At 47.8% G+C, this 19521-nt stretch overlaps 1 protein-coding gene and 1 pseudogene across 1 annotated transcript in view; both read left to right on the top strand.

The window, feature by feature from the left end:
- The window catches only part of DTD1 (D-aminoacyl-tRNA deacylase 1), a 90692-nt gene that overhangs the window by 29004 nt on the left and 42167 nt on the right, over positions 1-19521 (top strand). The gene's annotated exons all lie outside the window — the stretch shown is intronic.
- On the top strand, positions 2093-3512 carry LOC107536331 (large ribosomal subunit protein P1 pseudogene; annotated as a pseudogene).

Consider the following 19521-nt stretch of genomic DNA (forward strand, 5'->3'; position numbering starts at 1 on the left):
CCGTAGGTGCCACTGTAATGAGTGCCAAGGCTCTGAGAGAGACCAAAGCAGAAACAAGCCCTCTCTGGGCGAGGGTGAGAGCAGGACAGCCACATCAGACCTTCACCAGGTACCGTGTTTTTGTGGCCATCAAGGCCCGTGGTGAGCTGGCAGTGTTTTACCTGTAAGAGGCTTAAATATGCATTGTGGAAGAACGTTGTGTGAGCTTGTGCTGCAGGTGCACGCTGGTGAGTTTGTGGTCAGCGTCTCAGCAGGGAGGGCAGGGTCGTCCCCAGGTCTCCTTGTAGCCTCGTGTCTACCATTCACCCCATCTCCTCTTTACTAAAGGCTGGGGAAAACACAAAATGCAGAGGATAGCTTTTCCCTTCTTGATTTTCCTTCCTGAAGGCCCTTGAGGAGTTTGAAGAAAGGAGAAGAGTTCGGAGCAGGGTTGGGAACTGGGTGCCTGCGACTTTTGGCTTGCCTGCTACTAGGTGACTTGGGCCACATCCAGGACCCCTTGGTGTTGGTGTTAGGAGTCGGGCCAGCTGATCCTATGGGGCCTTTCTAGCTTTAGAAATCTGTGATTCTGTAGTGCTGCTGGTTGGCCGTTTGTGGGACCACCTTCCTCACCTGCCCTCTGGCTCTCTGCTGAGGCCTTCATCTCTGGGAGAAACCCACAACCCCGGGTGGTTTTGGGATCTCCACTAGGGACTACCGGGGTCTGTGCAGGCCTCGGCCTCTGTGCCTGGATGGAGATCAGATGCCGGCAGAGGAGGGCGCGCATGCTAATGGGCCATGTGGGCCGGGTTGGGTTTCAGGCTCTTCAGTCCTGACTTGACACGAATCAGTTACACTTGGCTTTACCTTCAGCTCTGCAGAACAAAGCAAGGCCCTGACAGTGGGGAAAAGGCATTCCTTTGCTCCTCTAATCAATCAACCTGAAAGTCTCAAAGGCCCAGTGTTCCAGAAATAACAAATGCGGATAACTCAACATTTGTATTAAAAATCTTTATCTTCCAGAATGTATTGGTGTTTTTATTGGCTTTGAGTTGGAGGCTAATTTCTATACTTGACCCATAATTGTATATGTAAAAATCGAGCCAGTTACCTCCCTTTGTTTCCTTTTCGCAAGTATTTGTTAACCACCTTTCATGGGCCAGATTTTGTGTTGGTCATGCATACAAGAAGAGAAATAAGGCACGGTTTCTTCAACAGGCTTGTGCTTTAATGATATGGAAATCACACTGGGACTGTTCTGAGGGGACATCATTGACCTGCTGCTGAGGGAGCGAGTGGAATGCACAGAGCCTTGGGCGGGGAGATGGTCGTTGGAACAGGCGTCCATGAGCAGATATCAAACATTTGAGTTGAGCCTTGAAGGGTGAGGAAGAGTTGGCTGGGTCTGAACGCTTGAGACAGGAGCTGGCACATTCCTGGGAGAGTGTGAGCGAGGGGAGGGAAGCTTGAACCTGCCTGGTGGGATAGCAAGCAGTCGTCTGATGGGGCTAGAAGGCTGCTGGTGAGAGGACGGTGAGCCTGGAGAGGCAGGCAGGTGATGGCTGTGTGCAGTGTCCACCTAGGAGCTTGGGGCTTGGTCCGTTGGCAAGGGGCAGCCACTGTGGAGAGTTCAGCAGGATGGGAAGGTCAGATTTACTTGTTAGCTAGGACCCTCTTGTAGCAGGGTGGCAGATAGATGGGACTGCGGAAGACGAGAGATGGGGGGACCTGAGAGGTCAGCACTGCGCTGGGCCAGACTAGCAAGGAACAGAGTGTGAGCCAGTGGACAGAAGGGATTGGTGAGCCGTGGAGAATGAGGACAGCCAAGGACGTGGCTTGGGTTTCTGGCGGAGGTGACGAAGGTAGCGATTTTCAACCTTTTCAATCTCCTGGCACGTAAACTAAGTACTAAAATTCTGCGGCACACCAAAAAATAGATTTTTTGACAATCTGACAAAAAATAACCTTGATTCATTCACAGCAGACGATTATTGTTGTGCTGGCTGTTGTCATTGTTTTATTTGATAATCTAAGGGAAAAGAGGTCAGTGCCCCTGGCTAAACAGGCAGGTGTTGCACACTTTAAAAATTCTTGCAGCACACCGGTTGGAAATCGCTGGACTAAGGGATGGTGGTATCAGTATCCAAGGTGAGTCCCCATCAGGAACATTGCTTTTAAGAGGTCTTTTTTGTTTCTTGAATTACTGTGGGTCTTACAAGTTGCTCTATTTGTACATCTTATCTCATCTCTCTGGTGCTGTTAGTTTTTCTCAAGTGCCAGTGACCCTTGGTGGTTGATGACCAGTTGCTTACGTAGGAAGGTGGTGCAGTTTTCTCATCTGATACCGTGGCAGGCCTTGCTGAAAGTGCCAGCTGCAGGATCTGTAGCTGTCGGTTGGTGTGTATGCCCTTGTACCTGGTACCCTCAATCTAGACCGCTGGTTCTCAACCTTGGATGCACATTAGAATCACCTATAAAAACTCCCAATGCCTCGGCTATACCCTGGATCCATGACACCAGATTCTCTGAGGGTGGGACCAGAGGTTGTTCCAGTCTGCATTCAAGATTGGGACCACTAATCTGGGCTGTAGGTGCAGGGACCAGGAGGACAGGCCACTGTCCTGGCCCACTGCCTGGGTGGGAGTCTTTTACCTAGGGCACCTACAGGTCTGGCTAGATAATTTTCAGGGCTCAGTTTTAAATGCCAGACTCCTGTTCAAAAGAAGGAAAAAATACCTTTAAAGGTAGTATAATGTAAAAATATTTCCTTTCATCTGTAGTCCGTCTCTGGACTTGTCATGGGACTTTTTATTTGCTATTTAAAGCCATTTCAGCTTTTCCCCAGCTGCCGGTAAGGTGCTCGGTTCTTCCGAGGAGGCTGAGGCCGCGTTGGGGTGAGGCCCTCCTTTCATCCGGCCCCCAGCACCGCTCCTGGCAGCGCCGGCCCACTACCCGCCCACACCATGGCCTCTGAGCTCGCCTGGATCTACTCGGCCCTTCTCCTGCATGACCATGAGGTGACGGTGACAGAGGATAAGGTCAATGTCCTCATTAAAGCAGCTGGTGTAAATGTTGAACCTTTCTGGCCAGGCTTGTTTGCAAAGGCGCTGGCCATTGTCAACATGGGAACCTCATCTGCAGTGTAGGGGCTGGTGGACCTGCCCCAGCAGCAGGTGCTGCACCCTCAGGAGGCCCTGCCGCCTCCACCGCTGCTGGAGGCAGAGACAGAGGAATCCGAGGGGTCTGATGATGACATGGGCTTTGGTCTTTTTGACTAAACCTTTCGTAACACATTCAATAAAAGGCTGATCTCTGCTGAGAAAGAAAAAAAAGCCATTTTAACCAAGGACAAATTAAAATTCTAATTTAATCATGAATTTTATGGTTTATCTTTAAATTCTCCAGTGCCAGTTTTAAGTGCAAATTTAACTTACATGTGGAGTCACTGAAATTATACACTTTGTGTTTTGCAGCTTATGCATGTGTATTTTGTTCTTACCAGAACAGTGGGAATGCTAAACAAAAATAATTGACCTATTTTTGTTTTGCTTCTTGATAAAGGTACGTTCTGCCAGCACCCTCTGCCTGCTCAGGTCAGCGCCCGCGAAGTCAGCCCCGCCCCCCTCTGTCACACAGCAGCCCGTTCCTCCCTCCTTGCCCAGCACCCTGCACTCCCGGCCGCCTCTCCTGGCCGCCTTTCTTCATGCGGAGCCTGCCCTCCCTCCCTGTACTCCTGGCTTCCTGTCCCCGTCACCCTAATTCATCCTGTATCCTGCCCCGACCATCTCTTCGTGTACTCTGGGGCCTCTTGCCTTGCTATGCTTCTTACTACTTTTGTAAGACCACCTTCTAAAATATTACAACTGTATGTACTGGTTATTTGCTTTTAAAAATTGTTTATCTCCCAGCTAGAATATAAGTTCCCCGAGGGCAGGGATCTTATACCAATTAAAGGAAGGCAGTAAGCAGTTCAGAATTGAGTATGTGATACTTGCTAAGAATATCATGTTATAATGTAGGTATTACAAATTAATGGCAGATGAAAGGGCTTCTCAGTGAGCGGTAATTGGGTAACTGGTTGGCAAGTATAGAAAATTAATCATTTTAGATCCTTACTTTATACCGTACTTAAGATAAGTTCCAATGGAATTAAAGACATAAATGTAATTCTAAAAAATCTCCTGGCGAGTATTGGTCTTCCTAGATATCAGAGTGTATTACAACACGGCAGAAGTGAAAAACGATGGTGCTGGCAGAGCAAGAGAGAACCTATTGGTAGACTAGATGAGAGACCTGAATGAAAACCTGAAAACATTTTTTGAGCTCCGGCCAGGTGGCTCAGTTAGTTGGAGCATTGTCCCAAAAGGTTGCGGGTTTGATTCCCGGTAAGGGCACATACCTAGGTTGTGAGTTCCATCCCCAGTTAGGGCACATATGGGAGGCAGCTGGTCTGTTTCTCACATTGATGTTTCTCTCCTTCTCTCTCCCTCTTCCTCTCCCCCTCTTTCCCTCCCTGTCTCTCTTCCCCTCTCTCTCTCCCTCTTCCTCTCTCTCTCTCAAATCAATAAAACATATCCTTGGGTGAGGGTAAAAAAAAGTTGTAAAAAAAATTTTGAGTAAGAGGTTAGGTTAATAAGGGAAGCTTCAGTTTTATACATATGCAAATAAAGTACCTTAGAGTGTTAAAAGAACCTCCTTTTTGAGCATTCATATTAACAGTAAGATCACATTATTATTTTAAAAAGTAACCATGGAATACTGTGCAGCTGTAAAGAAGAAGGACCTCGTACCCTTTGGGACAGTATGGATGGACCTGGGGAATATTATGCTAAGAGAAATAAGCCAGGAAGAGAAAGACAAACATCACATGATCTCACTTATATTAAAGAACTTAATAAACTGATGAACAGAATAGATTCAATGACATGGAAGCAGGGATCAGACTGACGAATCTCAGAGGGAGGGAGGAGGGCGGGTGGTGGTGGGGGAGAGTAACCAAAGAACTTATATGCATCTATGCACAACCCAAGGACATGGACAATGGTGGGGAGAGGGACTGGGGAGGGGGGTGACCCTGGGTGAAATGGGTCATTGGGGAGGAAAAGCGACATTTGTAATATTTTAAACAACAACAAAAAAGTAACCATGACATAAATGTTTATGGGTTCTGTTTTTGTATTTTATTTTTATCTGTAATTTAAAATATAAAGTTATTTCCAAGAGTGTTTTTGGTTATTAGAATGTTTATCTATGTTATAATATTCCATTTAAATTTAATTTCAGTAGCAACAAAACAGGAATCTTGAATTTTAGGGTCAAAAATACAGTCTAGGAAATGAGGATCCAGTGGGAATGCTTCTTATTCAAAATTTTTGTTTTTCAAACAAGGTCATGGACTCTTAAATGAATCTAGACAAAAATAGCTTCGATTACCACTGGATTTATGCAAATTATTATAATAGACTAATGAGTTAATCAGCTAGAAGCCCATTCTAACCACTGATATACTAGACCAATTGCTTTATCTGCCTGGGTTAGTTTTCTTGCCTTTTTAAGTGCGTGTAATAATTTCTGTTTATAGCAAGGGTTATTCCGTTTTATTACGGCAATTCTTCTGAAGTATACATTTTAAAAACTTTGTATTAGAGAAAACTTCAAACCCACATAAAGAGGGTAGGTAGCACAGCAAACCACACGTGCCCACCACCCTGTGTCAGTGACCGTGACCCATCACAGAAAGGGCACGTGCAGTGGGCGTCCTCGTGCGTGGCACAGCGGGGCACCGCTGCCGGGGACCAGCTGGAGAGAGGTGGGCGAGCACACTGCAGAGGGAATGTGGGATGACAGAGAAGCGTTCGTTGTATGGCCCTCTTCTTTCCCTGTGTGATGGGCATTTAGCTTGCTTTCGTTTGTTTTTCTGACACAAACGGGCAGCGTGGCACTAGACAAGCTCGTATGTAAATCTTCCCCACTCGCGTGAGTGTTTCTGTGGGACCGTGGAGGAAACACCTAAATACGACGGGGGCTTGGATATACTCATTCCCCCATGAAGTTACTGTCTTTTTGCTTTTTTCTTAGAAGTTCTAGGTTAATTATTCTCAATGGAAATACCCTTATTGGGATTATTATTATTATTAAAATATATCTTTATCGATTCCATAGAGAGGAAAGGAGAGGGAGAGAGAGATAGAAACATCCATGATGAGAGAGTCATGGATCGATAGCCTCCTGCAGGCCCCCGACTGGGGATGGAGCCCGCCACCCGGGCCTGTGCCCTGACCGGGAATCGAACCCCGATCGCCTGGATCCCAGGTCCACGCTCAACCGCCGAGCCACGCCCGGCGGGCTGGGGTTATTTTAAGAAATGCCAGCTGCCACAGCAGGCACTCAGGAGTCTGTGTGGCTTGCCACAGTCACTGTCATTCTCACCAGAGTGCAACGTGGGCTGGCGGACCTGCAGAGGCTCCCTCCAGCTTGTGAGGCGGCCTCCTGGCAGGGGAAGAGGGTTGGAGGCACCTCACCAACTCTCACGCGTCGCCTCTGTCCGCGCTCCCCCTGAACCCCTCCCCCGTGGCAGCCGCGTCACCTCTGTCCATGCTCCCCCTGAACCCCTCCCCCATGGCAGCCGCGTCACCTCTGTCCGCGCTCCCCCTGAACCCCTCCCCCGTGGCAGCCGCGTCACCTCTGTCCGCGCTCCCCCTGAACCCCTCCCCCGTGGCAGCCGCGTCACCTCTGTCCGCGCTCCCCCCTGAACCCCTCCCCCGTGGCAGCCGCGTCACCTCTGTCCGCGCTCCCCCCTGAACCCCTCCCCCGTGGCAGCCGCGCCACCTCTGTCCGCGCTCCCCCCTGAACCCCTCCCCCGTGGCAGCCGCGCCACCTCTGTCCGCGCTCCCCCCTGAACCCCTCCCCCGTGGCAGCCGCGCGTCACCTCTGTCCGCGCTCCCCCCTGAACCCCTCCCCCGTGGCAGCCGCGTCACCTCTGTCCGCGCTCCCCCCTGAACCCCTCCCCCGTGGCAGCCGCGTCACCTCTGTCCGCGCTCCCCCCTGAACCCCTCCCCCGTGGCAGCCGCGTCACCTCTGTCCGCGCTCCCCCCTGAACCCCTCCCCCGTGGCAGCCGCGTCACCTCCGTCCATGCTCCCCCCTGAACCCCTCCCCCGTGGCAGCCGCGTCACCTCCGTCCATGCTCCCCCCTGAACCCCTCCCCCGTGGCAGCCGCGTCACCTCCGTCCGCGCTCCCCCCTGAACCCCTCCCCCGTGGCAGCCGCGTCACCTCTGTCCATGCTCCCCCCTGAACCCCTCCCCCGTGGCAGCCGCGTCACCTCCGTCCATGCTCCCCCCTGAACCCCTCCCCCGTGGCAGCCGCGTCACCTCTGTCCATGCTCCCCCCTGAACCCCTCCCCCGTGGCAGCCGCGTCACCTCTGTCCATGCTCCCCCTGAACCCCTCCCCCGTGGCAGCCACGTCACCTCCGTCCGCGCTCCCCCCTGAACCCCTCCCCCGTGGCAGCCGCGTCACCTCCGTCCGTGCTCCCCCCTGAACCCCTCCCCCGTGGCAGCTGCAGACGCGGGGGGAGCCCTTGGGTGCGGGGTGAGCACCGTGTCTGCTCCTGTCCCGTCGTTAGGGGAGAGGCCGTTGTGCATGAGGCTGCCCTCACCCCAGGCCGCATTACACACCCCAAACGCCTGAAGCCTTTGCCCAGCAAGGAATAGGTAATAGGCAAGAATCTCCAATAACTTTGGAGACATTTAAGATAAATATGACCTAAAACTCTACTTTGATCATATTTTTCATGATCTTCTCTGTGGCCACAGATAACCCCTCTAACATTACTTAATTGGGTTACCCAGACGGGCTTGGCCACGGGTCCGAGTGAGGGAGTCTAGGCCAATCAGAAAATCAGCCTCACTACTGCCTTAGTAGAAGCCTACTGAGTGCTGGGGGTCTTATAGAGAAATAGGGGTTATTAGTCATCTATTGCTGTATAACAAATAACCTGAAACACGTAGTGGCTTAAAACAATTCGCATGTATTATCTCATACAGTTCCCATGAATCAGGAATTCCGGAGCGGCTTAGCTGGGTGGTTCTGACTCAGGATCTCTTGTGAGGTTGTAGTTCAGACATCAGCCGGGGCTGCGGTCACTTGGCCATTTGGGGTTAGCTGTTGGCAGGAGGCCTCAGTCCCTCTGCGCATGGGTCTTCCCATAGAACTGCTTGACGTGGCTTATGACATGGTGGCTGGCTTCCCCCAGGGTGAGCAGTTCGAGAGAGAGAGAGCCAGGCGGAGGCCATAATGTCCTTTGGGACCTAGCCTCGCAACTCCCACTCCATCATTTCCACAATGTTGGCTACGCAGGTCAGTTCTATCCACGTGGGAGGTGAGTACCCGAGGCCTGAAGAGCAGGAGGCGGGGACCCTTGGGGCCATCTCGGAGGCTGGCTACTGCAGTGGGAGATAAAGCAGGGACAGGGATAAGTGACCCTGAATTTGCCATTTATTGAAAAGAGCATTAACAACAGTTATGTAATACTGGAGATTTGGTCCTTGTGGCCATTGTGGTGTTTTGTATTTTAATGAAAAACAAGCCAGGAGTCAGAAACAGGATGTGGGCCTTACCTGCATTGAGGTTTGGGGGGCAGAAGCAGAGATGTTGAGTCAGAAGGCAGGGTGCTCATGGGGGAGCCTGTGTCTCCTCAGACAGGGCGTGATGACCCTGCACTGTGACCCTCCCCGTCTGTTCCAAAGGGTAAGGTCAGATGGGGGGATGCATGGATGTGCAGTGTGTTATGGGAATATCAATTATGGTGGTGAGGAAGCATTTTGAATGCAGTGAGATTCGTTCAGTTAAACCTGGAAGCAACCGAGTATATTTTTCAGACCAAATGTTTTAGGATTGAGCTTTATTTTTTGGTGCTGGATAAAGATGCTGGTGACTCCACGTGCCTTTGTCACGAGGGGCTGTGATGTCACAGCCGTGGCGTTGGCAGGAGGTGCCTTCACAGTTCTGTAAGGAAGTGTAAGGCCAGGCGGCACCTCCGTTGGCAGTTTCCCTCAGAGCCTTTCCTTTGAGGTTGGGCCTTTGCCCTGTTTGCCATCGCTGCTTGGTAAGTCATGAATCCTTGCCCCTAACTTACCAGTGTTTCCCATTTCAGGGCTCTGCCCTGTCTGTCTCTTTCATTGTGGGGGAGCGAGGCCTCACTCAGAGGCCTCATTCTAACTGCGGTTGTGAGGTCTGGAGCTGAGTGTTTGGGTGTGTAATCCCTGAGGTCTGCACAACAGATCTTGGAAAAACGGTAGAAAGTGAGCTTAAGGTCAGGCAAAGATTTCTGAAAATCCATATTATAGGTAGGAAAAGCTTGAATTATCATAAAATACTTGGTGCTCAGTGTTTTAAAATAAGGTTTCTTCATTTGTATTATGTCTATCTACACAAAGCTATTATTTATTAAACCTTTCCAGAACTATCTTGGGGAAGAACATTCCAGGGAGAGCATAAAGGTCTGGCTGTGTGTGTATTTTCTTAAAGACTGAACTGTAGGTCTAAATACCCAAACTGTAGCCAGTCTCTCTTCTATTATACTTAATTTCTAATAATTAAATGCTTGTGTCTTTTGCTTTGTCTTTGCTACAGATATGAATAGATGAAAGTATTGATGAAATTTGACTATATTTTCTAAAATGAAGGAATTGTGCCAGCCAGTTTTATTTCTCAGTGGCCACTAATGATTTGTAATTTGGCCTCAACCACCCCAGATAAACACACAGGTAATTTGGTTAGTAAGGGTACAAGAAGAGGAAGACTCATGACTTTACTATTTGTTTTTCTTTTAAATTTTCTTCTAGCTGTATTGAGATATAACTGACCTATAACATTGTATAAGTTTAAGGTATACAGTGTGACGATTTAATACACGTATATATTTTAAGTGATTACTACATTAAAGTTAGTTAACACCTCCATCACCTCACATAATTGTAAGTATTTTCGGTGTGTGGTGAGAACATTTAAGATTACTCTTAACAAATTTCAAGTGTACAATACAGCATTCTTAATATTGTCACCATGCTGTACATTATATCCCCAGAATATGCTCATAACCTTAAATTTTATACATTTCACCAACATCTTCCCTTTTCCCCTACTCCCCAGCCTCTGGAAACTACCATTCTACTCTCTGTTTCTATGAGGTTGGCTTTTTTAAAATTCTCACTTGGGGATTTTTTTCCATTGCTTTTCAGAGAGAGTGGAAGGGGGAAAGAGAGAGAGAAACGCACCCATGTGAGAGAGACACATCGATTGGTTGCCTCCCGAACTTGCCCTGACCAGAGCCATAAACATAGTGTGTCTGTCCATTTATGATAATTTCCTTTTATACAAATAAAGAACTAATACTTGGAATCTATAAAGAGCATCTACAAATCAGTAACAAAAATGGCCCAAAACACATAGGAAACTGGGAAAAGGCAATTCCCAGCAGAAATTCAAATGGCCACTCAAGTTTAAAAAGATGCTCAATCTCACTGATACTGCAGGAAATTCAAATGATAAGATCCCATTGTTTTGCCTGTTTAGATTGGCAAAATAAAAAATTGATAATATCAATTAACGGGAGTGCAAGGAAATGGACACTGTGATACACCGTTGGTGGGAGCAAGCTGGGGAAGCCTTTATCAAAGGTGTTTAGCAGCGCTGATCAAAATTAGAACTGGACATAACTTGACTGAGCAGTGCAGATTCTTTGACTCTCGCACAAAAGTCTGTGCTCATGTGCACAAGGATATTGGTGCAAGGGTGCTCAGTGCTGCGTTAGGGAAACACCCCAAATGCTAATCAGTAGAGGAAAGGTTAGAAAAATTATGTCTCATCCATAGTGTAAAATATGCTGTACCAGTTAAAAAGAATGAGGGTGACCTTCATGTACTGCAAATTAAAATCAGATAAGAATAGGAGAGAAGTCTAATTCCCCCCCCCCCCCCCCCCCCCGCCTCGTTCCACTTTCCTTTTATATAGACATAGAGCAGCCATCTGGTCGATTCTGACTTTCTTGTCACATTATTGAATGGCCACAGCTGCTTCAGATAATTCTCTTATGGCTCAAGGATGCTAAGTTCCTGATAAATTAACTTTCTTTTTATGGCTCTTATCTTGGAGTCATTTTTACTGCTTTCATTGTGTACCAGTAATGTAGAATAAATGTCCGGGGGTGGGGGTGGGTCACGCCTCAGGCAGGAGCAGTGTGCCTCTGGCCTGCCGGTGGTCTTGTCCTCTCAGGTCCCTGCCTTTTGTTGTTTTCCTTGGGTCAGAAGGCACCGCTCACCTCTGAGGAGTGGCTCTTCCTTCACTAGGGTTGGCATCTCGAAGAAGTCTTATTTTCATGATCCAGTTTGGGAGAATAGTTTCACAAAAAGTATCCATGTAATAGTTGATTATGTTTCTTGATCTGTACTCCCATCAAAATGATTTCTTCATTATGTTTAATAAATCGAAGTATATTTTTCTAAATTTCAGAACAGAATTGCTTCTGTGAGCAGAGCTCATTTTCTGTATGTTTTTGTCTAGTTAAAAACATTTTATTGTGAATTATTTAAGACAAATAAATAAGAAGGGATAAGACAGTAAACACTGGTGTATCCACTTCCCAGCGTAAGAAAGTGTTCTTTTCACTTGTAGCTTCTTGAAGATGTTCCAGTGAAGGGGGGACTGGCCATTTAATGTCCCTGTGCTGGTGCTTTCTGATTTAATATTGGCATCTGGGGTTCAGTTGTTTACTGTTTCTTGTAGTTTTCCCCTGTGATGGGAAATTCTATACAGGGCTCAGTGCTGGAAAAGAGACCAAGCTGAGGGATCAGACTCAGAAAATGGCTTCTTGTGATTTCTTTTTGTTGTTGTTCAAAATATTACAGGTGTCCCCTTTTCTCCCCATTGACCCCTACCGCCCCCTCCCCAGTCCCTCACCACACTATTGTCTGTGTCCTTGGGTTGTGCATATATGCATATAAATTCTTTGGTTAATCTCTCCCCACCCACCCAACGTTCCCTTCCCTCTGAGATTCGTCAGTCTGATCCCTGCTTCCATGTCATTGAGTCTATTCTGTTCATCAGTTTATTTTGTTCATTAGATTCCACATATAAGTGAGATCATGTGATGTTTGTCTTTCTCTGCCTGACTTATTTCACTCAGCATAATTTTCTCCAGGTCCATCCATGCTGTCCCAAAGGGTACGAGATCCTCCTTCTTTACCGCTGCGTAGTATTCCATGGTGTAAATGTCCCACAGCTTTTTGATCCACTCACCTACTGATGGGCATTTGGGCTGTTTCCAGATCTCAGCTATTGTGAATTGCACTGCTATGAGCATCGGGGTGCATATATTCTTTCTGATTAGTGTTTCAGGATTCTTAGGATATATTCCTACAAGTGGGCTCACTGGGTCAAAAGGCAGCTCCATTTTTAATTTTTTGAGGAACCTCCATACTGTTTCCCACAATGGCTGCCCCAGTCTGCATTCCCACCAGCAGTATACTAGGGTTCCCCTTTCTCCACACCCTTGCCAGCAGGAGTCGTTTGTTGATTTGTTGATGGAGCCATTCTGACAGGTGTGAGGTGATACCTCATTGTGGTTTTAATTTAAATCTCTCTGATGATTAACGATGCTGAGCATTTTCTCATGTGTCTCTTGGCCATCTGTATGGCCTCTTTGGAGAAGTGTCTATTTAGGTCCTTTGCCCGTTTTTAAATTGGAATGTTTGTCTTCCTCTTGTTGAATTGTGTGATTCTTGTGATTTCTATGTAAATGAAATTTAGGATTTAATAAGGGTTTATAGGAAGCTGTTCTCTGCTCTTTCCAACACTGTTGTAATATGGTGCCCTTAGATGAGCTCCTGAGGCTCTGCATTCATTTGCAGTACAGGAGACCAGAGCTGGTCTGTTTTCCCACCTGCTTCCCTGCTCTCCCACCAGTCGGTCCGTCCATCCATCCATCCATCCATCCATCCATCCTGGCAGCCCTTCATTGATTCAGTATTCTGTGAGCGCCTGCTGTGCTAAGACTGTGTGCCCAGCATGGCCAGGCTGTTGAAGTCCCACCTAGAACCATGAGGCAGCCGTAGACTATCTTGGACCAGCCCCGTCCATCTTGTGGTCCTGCAGTGGCCTCAAAGTGGAGCCGGGGCAGAGCACACTGCACGGAGGCGCTGGAGCCGGCGGGGCTCTGCTCCTGGAGGCCGTGCTTCCCTGGGCAGGGTTGGGGCTGATGCTGTGGTTGTTGCAGTCCAGCTGCTGGGGACTATCTAGGTGGCAGTGGATGTCCTCCGCCAAGAGGATGGCGGCCATACAACACGGGTGGCCCTCCTGTGCAGGGCACCTCAGTGGAAGGGCCTCGCGCAGTGTTCTCTTGCCTTCCTGCACCTCACTTTCCATACGGCGGGTCCGTACGGACTGAACGTCCTGACAGTGGCCAAAGCCGGGACTCCAGGGGCTGCCACTACCCCCTCCTTTAGGCCCCGGGGCCGCAATAATGCAGTGAGTTCCAGGTAGATCCTGGCCTGCCCAGCTTGGTTACACACATTCTGTTTGAATGATGCCCGAGTTAAAAACATGACAAGTCGCTTTGATAACGGTGTGAAATGTCCTTAGCATTTGGGACCCCTGTTCTTGAAGGGTTACGCTCTTTAGCGTTTGATGACGCACCCATCCTTTGTAAGCCTTTGTTTGCAAGGGTTACTTTATAGTCTGAAATTTTTGAAAAAGTCAGTTTTCATAGTCTTTTCAGTGACTTTGAAATATCTTTACAAAAGAATGCATCTGGTCTACAGGGTTTATTTTTATAATCTTTTGCATGGTCCTTAAAAATGTATCTTTTTTAACTTCTCATTTTGAAATAATTTTAGACAGAGAAAAGTTACAAAAATAGTACCAAAAAGTATCTGTATGCTCTTCATTTGGCTTCCCCTCACGTTAATATCTCACATGAACGAAGCACACTTATGGAAAGTAAGAAATGAGCATGGCTACACCACCTTTAACTAATCTCAATCCTTATTTGAATTTTCCCACTTTTAAAAATAATGTCCCTTTTCTTTTCCAGGATCGAATCCAAGGTCCCACATTGCTCTTGCCATGTCTCTTTGGTTCCCTCCAATCTGGGACAGTGCCTCGGTCTTCATGTTATGTATTTGAAAATGTGTAAATCTCAGTGTGTAGAAATCCTTTGACCATAATTTTGTTTTCAGAGTCCCTGTTGCCCCCAGCTATGACCTGACTTCTTCGGCAGAGCCACAGCCAATCATGTGCCTGGCTCATAATTGTTGCTCAGTAAATGGTAACTGCTGTTGTTTTGATTGTAAGTGAGGCATGGTCATTGGTAATGCCACCAGTAATCGTTACTTACTTACGGAAGAGCTCATCGTTGGCATCTGTGGGCAGATGCTGTTAGTTCACTCAAATGCAGATTTCTGAATGCAGGTGTGAGCTAGGAAAGGGCCAGGAGCATCTGTTTTCAGTCTCAGGACGTCTGGTGCAGTAGCAGGGCTGGCCTGGTGTTCTCTGTTACAGATGCTTGGGGCTCGTATGGATGCATGTCAGGCCTGAAGAAGCCCAGATCGCAGTGTTTAAGTCTGTGCACGGTGAACCACACTTCCAAAGGCAGTCCTGTGGAGGGGCCTTTCCCCAAACCCTCGGCGTGCTCTTGAAACATATCGCGGCTGTGAAGGGCTACGTGCAAAGGCAGCATTCGGTGTTTACAGACCGTAGCAAAGAATTCCTTTCTTCCTAGGCTGACATTGGTCATAAATGTATAGTGGTGGTAGGTGGATGGCAGAGAGGAGGGAAGGTTGTTTTATTTTAGAGTTTTTTATAAAAGTGAAATAATTACCTGGACTCTAGAGTTGTACGTAACTTTTTATTTAACTCAAGAATCCCAGTGTGTGTGTGTGTGTGTGTGTGTGTGTGTGTGTCGTGTGTGTGCGCTTATGACACAGATAACCACATACAAACACACATGGAGAGACAGATTGAGAGGACCGGGTTGCCAGGACCGAGGGATTCTCTGGGGTGGGGGACTTTCACTGCTAAACCCAGGCCAGGCCCAGGCAAGTCAGGTGGCTGGTCGCCTGTGGAGGTCCTATCTGGGACAGAAAGTGATGTGGGTTGGTGCGACCTAGAAGATTTCCGGTGTGAAGTTTCTGGTCGTCATCTTTGGCCATTTGTTCATGTCCCTTTTAAAAGAAATCCGTATGTAAATCACGATTACCAATACTTTATTATTATTTTTTCAGCTCCCTCCCTACATTTCGCTGGGGAACTTTGAAGCACTTCCCCGATATCCTCTCATTTCTTTACATTTTACTTTTTTAAAGTAGACTATTATTTTGGAGTAATTTTAGATGGACAGAATGCTGCCAAGAGTGGATAGAGTTTCTGAATAACCCCCATCCAGCATACCCTATTGTTACCATCTTAAACATTTCCATGGCACGTTTGTCAAAATTAGAAACCGACATGAGTACGTTACCATTAACTAAATGCCACACTTTATTTGGATTTCACCAGTTTTTCCATTTATGCCCTCTTTCTGTTCCAGGATCCCGTCCAGCGCACCACATTGTTTCATTGTCTCTGACAGTTTCTCAGCCTTTCTCAGTAGCAGGAGGAGAAAGAAGCATTTTTTGTGACCTTAACAGTGGTGAGGAGCCCTGCCAGGTACCCTGTAGAATGCCCCAAATATGGGTTTGTCTCACCTGTTTGGAATTAGACTGGGGTTATGGGTTTTAGGAAGAGCACACAGAGGTGACATGTCCTTCTTGTTGCATCATCTCAGGGGGTGTCTGACATCCCTGTGGCCTCCCTGGTGACGCGCACCTTGGTCACCTGGCTAATGTGGTGAGCAGGCCTCTCCCTCTCACTCTGTTATTAGAAGGGACGCCCTGAGCATGGCCCACCCGGGCGGCGCCCAGGGAAGATTAAGCTCCGCCTCCTGGAGGGGGAGAGATCTACATGTGTTATTTGCAGGGTTGCAGGCCACCTAGGTGACTTTGATTTTGAGATAAGCAATGAAAAAAATTGTATGTTCCTGGAGATATCAGAACTTCAAATTTAACTGGGCGGCCTGTAATTTGTTAAATCTGGCAGACCTAATTATTTGGAATTCTTTTGTAAGAAAAATTGGTCTCTTTCCCCTTACATTTGATTTTTAGTTTGATTCCACCATCTTCTTGTTACAGTTTTCTTACCACTTCCTGTCATCTTTAGCAGAGTTTGATATACTCGAGTGGTTGTACTTTGTCTACTTAATTTTTTTCTTTTAAAACAACATGGAAAATAGTTTTGTTTGCCTCAAAAAATGAATTTTTGGGTGTGTGTGTGTGTTTAATCAGGATTTTTTTCATTACCAAAAAGTACATTAGTTTTCAACCCCTATGAATGAAACCCAGAGTTGAAGGAAACGAGAATTGTGAATTTCTGTGGATCGCGGGAGGGGCAGGGAAGAGGGATTCCCAGGCTGATGTTCCTTCAGGCAGCCCCAGGCGGCTAAAGTAGCAACAAGCACTCACCTTGGCAGTGCCAGGCCCTTGTGATTGCCTAAGCTCCTAACTTCTGGCAGGTGTGAGAGAATGCTAAGGAAGTGGATGTGGAAGCAAAGGAGGGTGGGGGTGGTGGGGACGCCCGAGAGGTCCTGTAATTGTCCTTTCAACAGAAATCCAGACCTCTTGTTTCCCTGGCATGCACCTTGCCCATCAGATGGTGGTGCGTTTTGTTAAAGCAGCAGCTCTCCATCCAGATTACCTTGGGTGTCTTGGTCTCAGCAGCTGGTACCCATCAAATCAGGGCCTGCTTCTCATCAGCAGCAGGTGTCCCAGGAAGTGGCCAGGGACTCCAGAGTTTAAAGAGGGCTCAGCTGCTCCTGGACAAGAGACCTCTGCTGTCCTGGGGCCCGCCGAGCCTACCAGAGCGGAAGGATGGCTGATGGCCCAGGCAGAGGGAGGTTTTGGAGCTCGGTGAACTGGATGTGGCTATGCCTTGCTGACAGTACCTTCTTATCAGTTCTTTTGAAAGGATGTGCCTGGCACATAGTAGGTGTTTTATTAAACGTCTGTCAGTTGAATTAGGGCAATCATTCTTTGTCCTGCCACAAAGAAGACTCCTCAGCAATTGTGACGTGGATCCATCTCCCGGACTAAACTGAACCCTGTCTTCTCTGTTAACAGTTCCAGTCACTTGTCATTGCTTATCTAAATCAATTCTCTTCAACTGTGGGGTCCAACTCTTGCCAGGTCTGCACAGAAAGCCTCCAGCACTCCCAGGGCTCTGGTGCCCTTGGATCTGAGTGCCCGATCCTTTCCTTCACCAGGATGGGCTGCCTGCGCCTCTGTGTTTGGAAGACTCTTTCTTTGCTTCTGTTTCTGTGGCACCTGGCACAGTCTTGGACCTGCAGAAGGCCCTTGTTGGATCTGTGGGGAGTGGATAAATACCTGTCTCAGCCTGGAATTCTTCGTATATCCTGGATAACAAATGCTTGCAGGTACAGAGATGTCCAGGGCAACTCATTAAAATATCTGCACATGTATACAGTTAATAAATTTAGCCTGCGGCCACCAATTCCTTTTTCCTAAGAAAATAAAAAGCCTTGCTTTTAACATAGCTTCCTGAAGGTGTTACAAATGTCTGTGTTTGGTTCTTGTCTCCTGTTGAGCAGAACAACATATGTTTTTCCACGTGTTTATATTTTTTAAGATACCAGATGTCAGTAGTACAAGTTTTTATTGTCTATTTTTGAATTTATGTTTTGAAACTTAAAAACACATTTTGGAATATTGCTGTGGAAGTGAGCGCTGAGTGCTACCTGACCGTAGGATACATTTTGCCAGGCTGTTCTGAGTTTTGAATTTTCTTGCGTTTCTGTTTATGGGAGGCCAGTGTGTTAAAGACACAGATGGTAAACAGTGAGGTCAGTTCGTAACAGTTCTCAAAAAGAGCAGGCAGCTGTATTTTTGGTGAGGGTTTTGGAGTGAAAGCAAAAGCTCCAAAGAATGACAGCTGCACTCTGCATTGCTTGGAGGCGAGGAAGCCAGGGCTGGGCACGGCGACGGGGCGCCATTTGTAGTTCTTAGTTGTCAGGTGAGGTCAGCTTGACCCGCACCTATTGGCAAAGCCCCTTCCTGACTGTGGCCCAGCAGAGAGCTCATGGCAGCCACCGCTCTGATGGTCAGGGGTCAGTGGCGTAGAAATTGAGCCCTGCAGTAATTATTCTGAGATGTGACTGTGGGTTGGTGCCCTGCTGTGTCTGGAGCCACAGTGGAATTGCTGGGTGAAATGAGCTGCGGAGTTCTTGTTTTTGCACAGACCACAATCTCTTCTGAACTGCTCACTGTTTTTTTAATGAGGAAACTTAAATAGCTTTAGTTGCCCTTTTCCAGATTTTTCTGCTTCTTTTTATAGCTGAATATGAGGTCACCAGAAGGTTTCCTTCTCAGCTCCAACGTTACCGAATTGAACATTCTTGCGTCTGTCGCTCCTCGTTTTCAGATATGTTTCCCTGAGTTTTGGCTAACTAGCGTCTCAGAGGCGCAGAGAGGCTCCTGTAGACCAAGTGTGTTTGGGAGGCACAGCTCACCTGGGGCGGCTCAGCTTCATTCTCTAACAGTTAGGGAGGGAGACTCCGCAGAGCACTTGTTTTCAGACTTTATTAGCAGGGGGCCCTTTGTAGACATAAAATTATATCCCAAACATATAACCCCAAATGAACTGCCAAGTGACATGGGGTGATGGTGAGGTAGGTGATACAGGGCTTAGAGCTGTCTCTGTAGGTGGCACTGGGAAGGGGTGTCTCTGAGGCTACTTCTGATGAGTTGGGCATTTGTGGGCAGGGTCATCTCACTCTGGTCAAGGTCTGTTCTTGGTGCTGCCCACCTCGCTCAGGCCAAATAGCTCTGAAAGTACCGTAAGTCAGTGTTAACATTTCCTCTGCCGCTTTCCTCTTTTCCCTGTCATATTCAGGACCTGTCATCGGCTCAGGCCCTGGGGACCTGCCCCTCTTCCCTGGTCTCCTGTTTGTCATCTGTAGCCAGCCCTGTTCGTCAGTGTCTTGGCAATACTTAAAGCAACATTAGCGGCCACCGTTGGTGGAGCACTCGCTGTGCTGGGCCTGCTGTCAGTGCTTTGCATTCTTACCTCCCTCGCCCCTCACCCAGCCTTTCCAGGTTAGGTGCAGATGACCAGAATTTCCATTTCTTGTATCATTGTTGAACTCAAATTGGAATTGTTCTAATTGCTCCTGGCGGGGCTGCATGCCAAGGGTTTCTGTACTGTGTCTTGCATCCCAGGGTTTCTTAATTTTTCTCAAACACTTGAATCGTAGCAGTCCCCTCCCTAAGTCTTTGCTGGCTCCACTTCCCTCAGGGTGAAGATCAGACTTCGGCCCAGCACAGGTCCCTGCCTCGGTCCCTGTCTCAGGCGCGTCTCCCCCACTGCCCTATAGGAATGGTCAGTGAGGGCACACGCTTGTTTTATCCCCAAGACTGCGCTCAAACTCTTAGCACCTACGTG

The sequence above is a fragment of the Miniopterus natalensis genome, chromosome 7, assembly GCF_054644295.1.
Source record: "Miniopterus natalensis isolate mMinNat1 chromosome 7, mMinNat1.hap1, whole genome shotgun sequence".
Lineage (NCBI taxonomy): Eukaryota > Metazoa > Chordata > Mammalia > Chiroptera > Miniopteridae > Miniopterus > Miniopterus natalensis.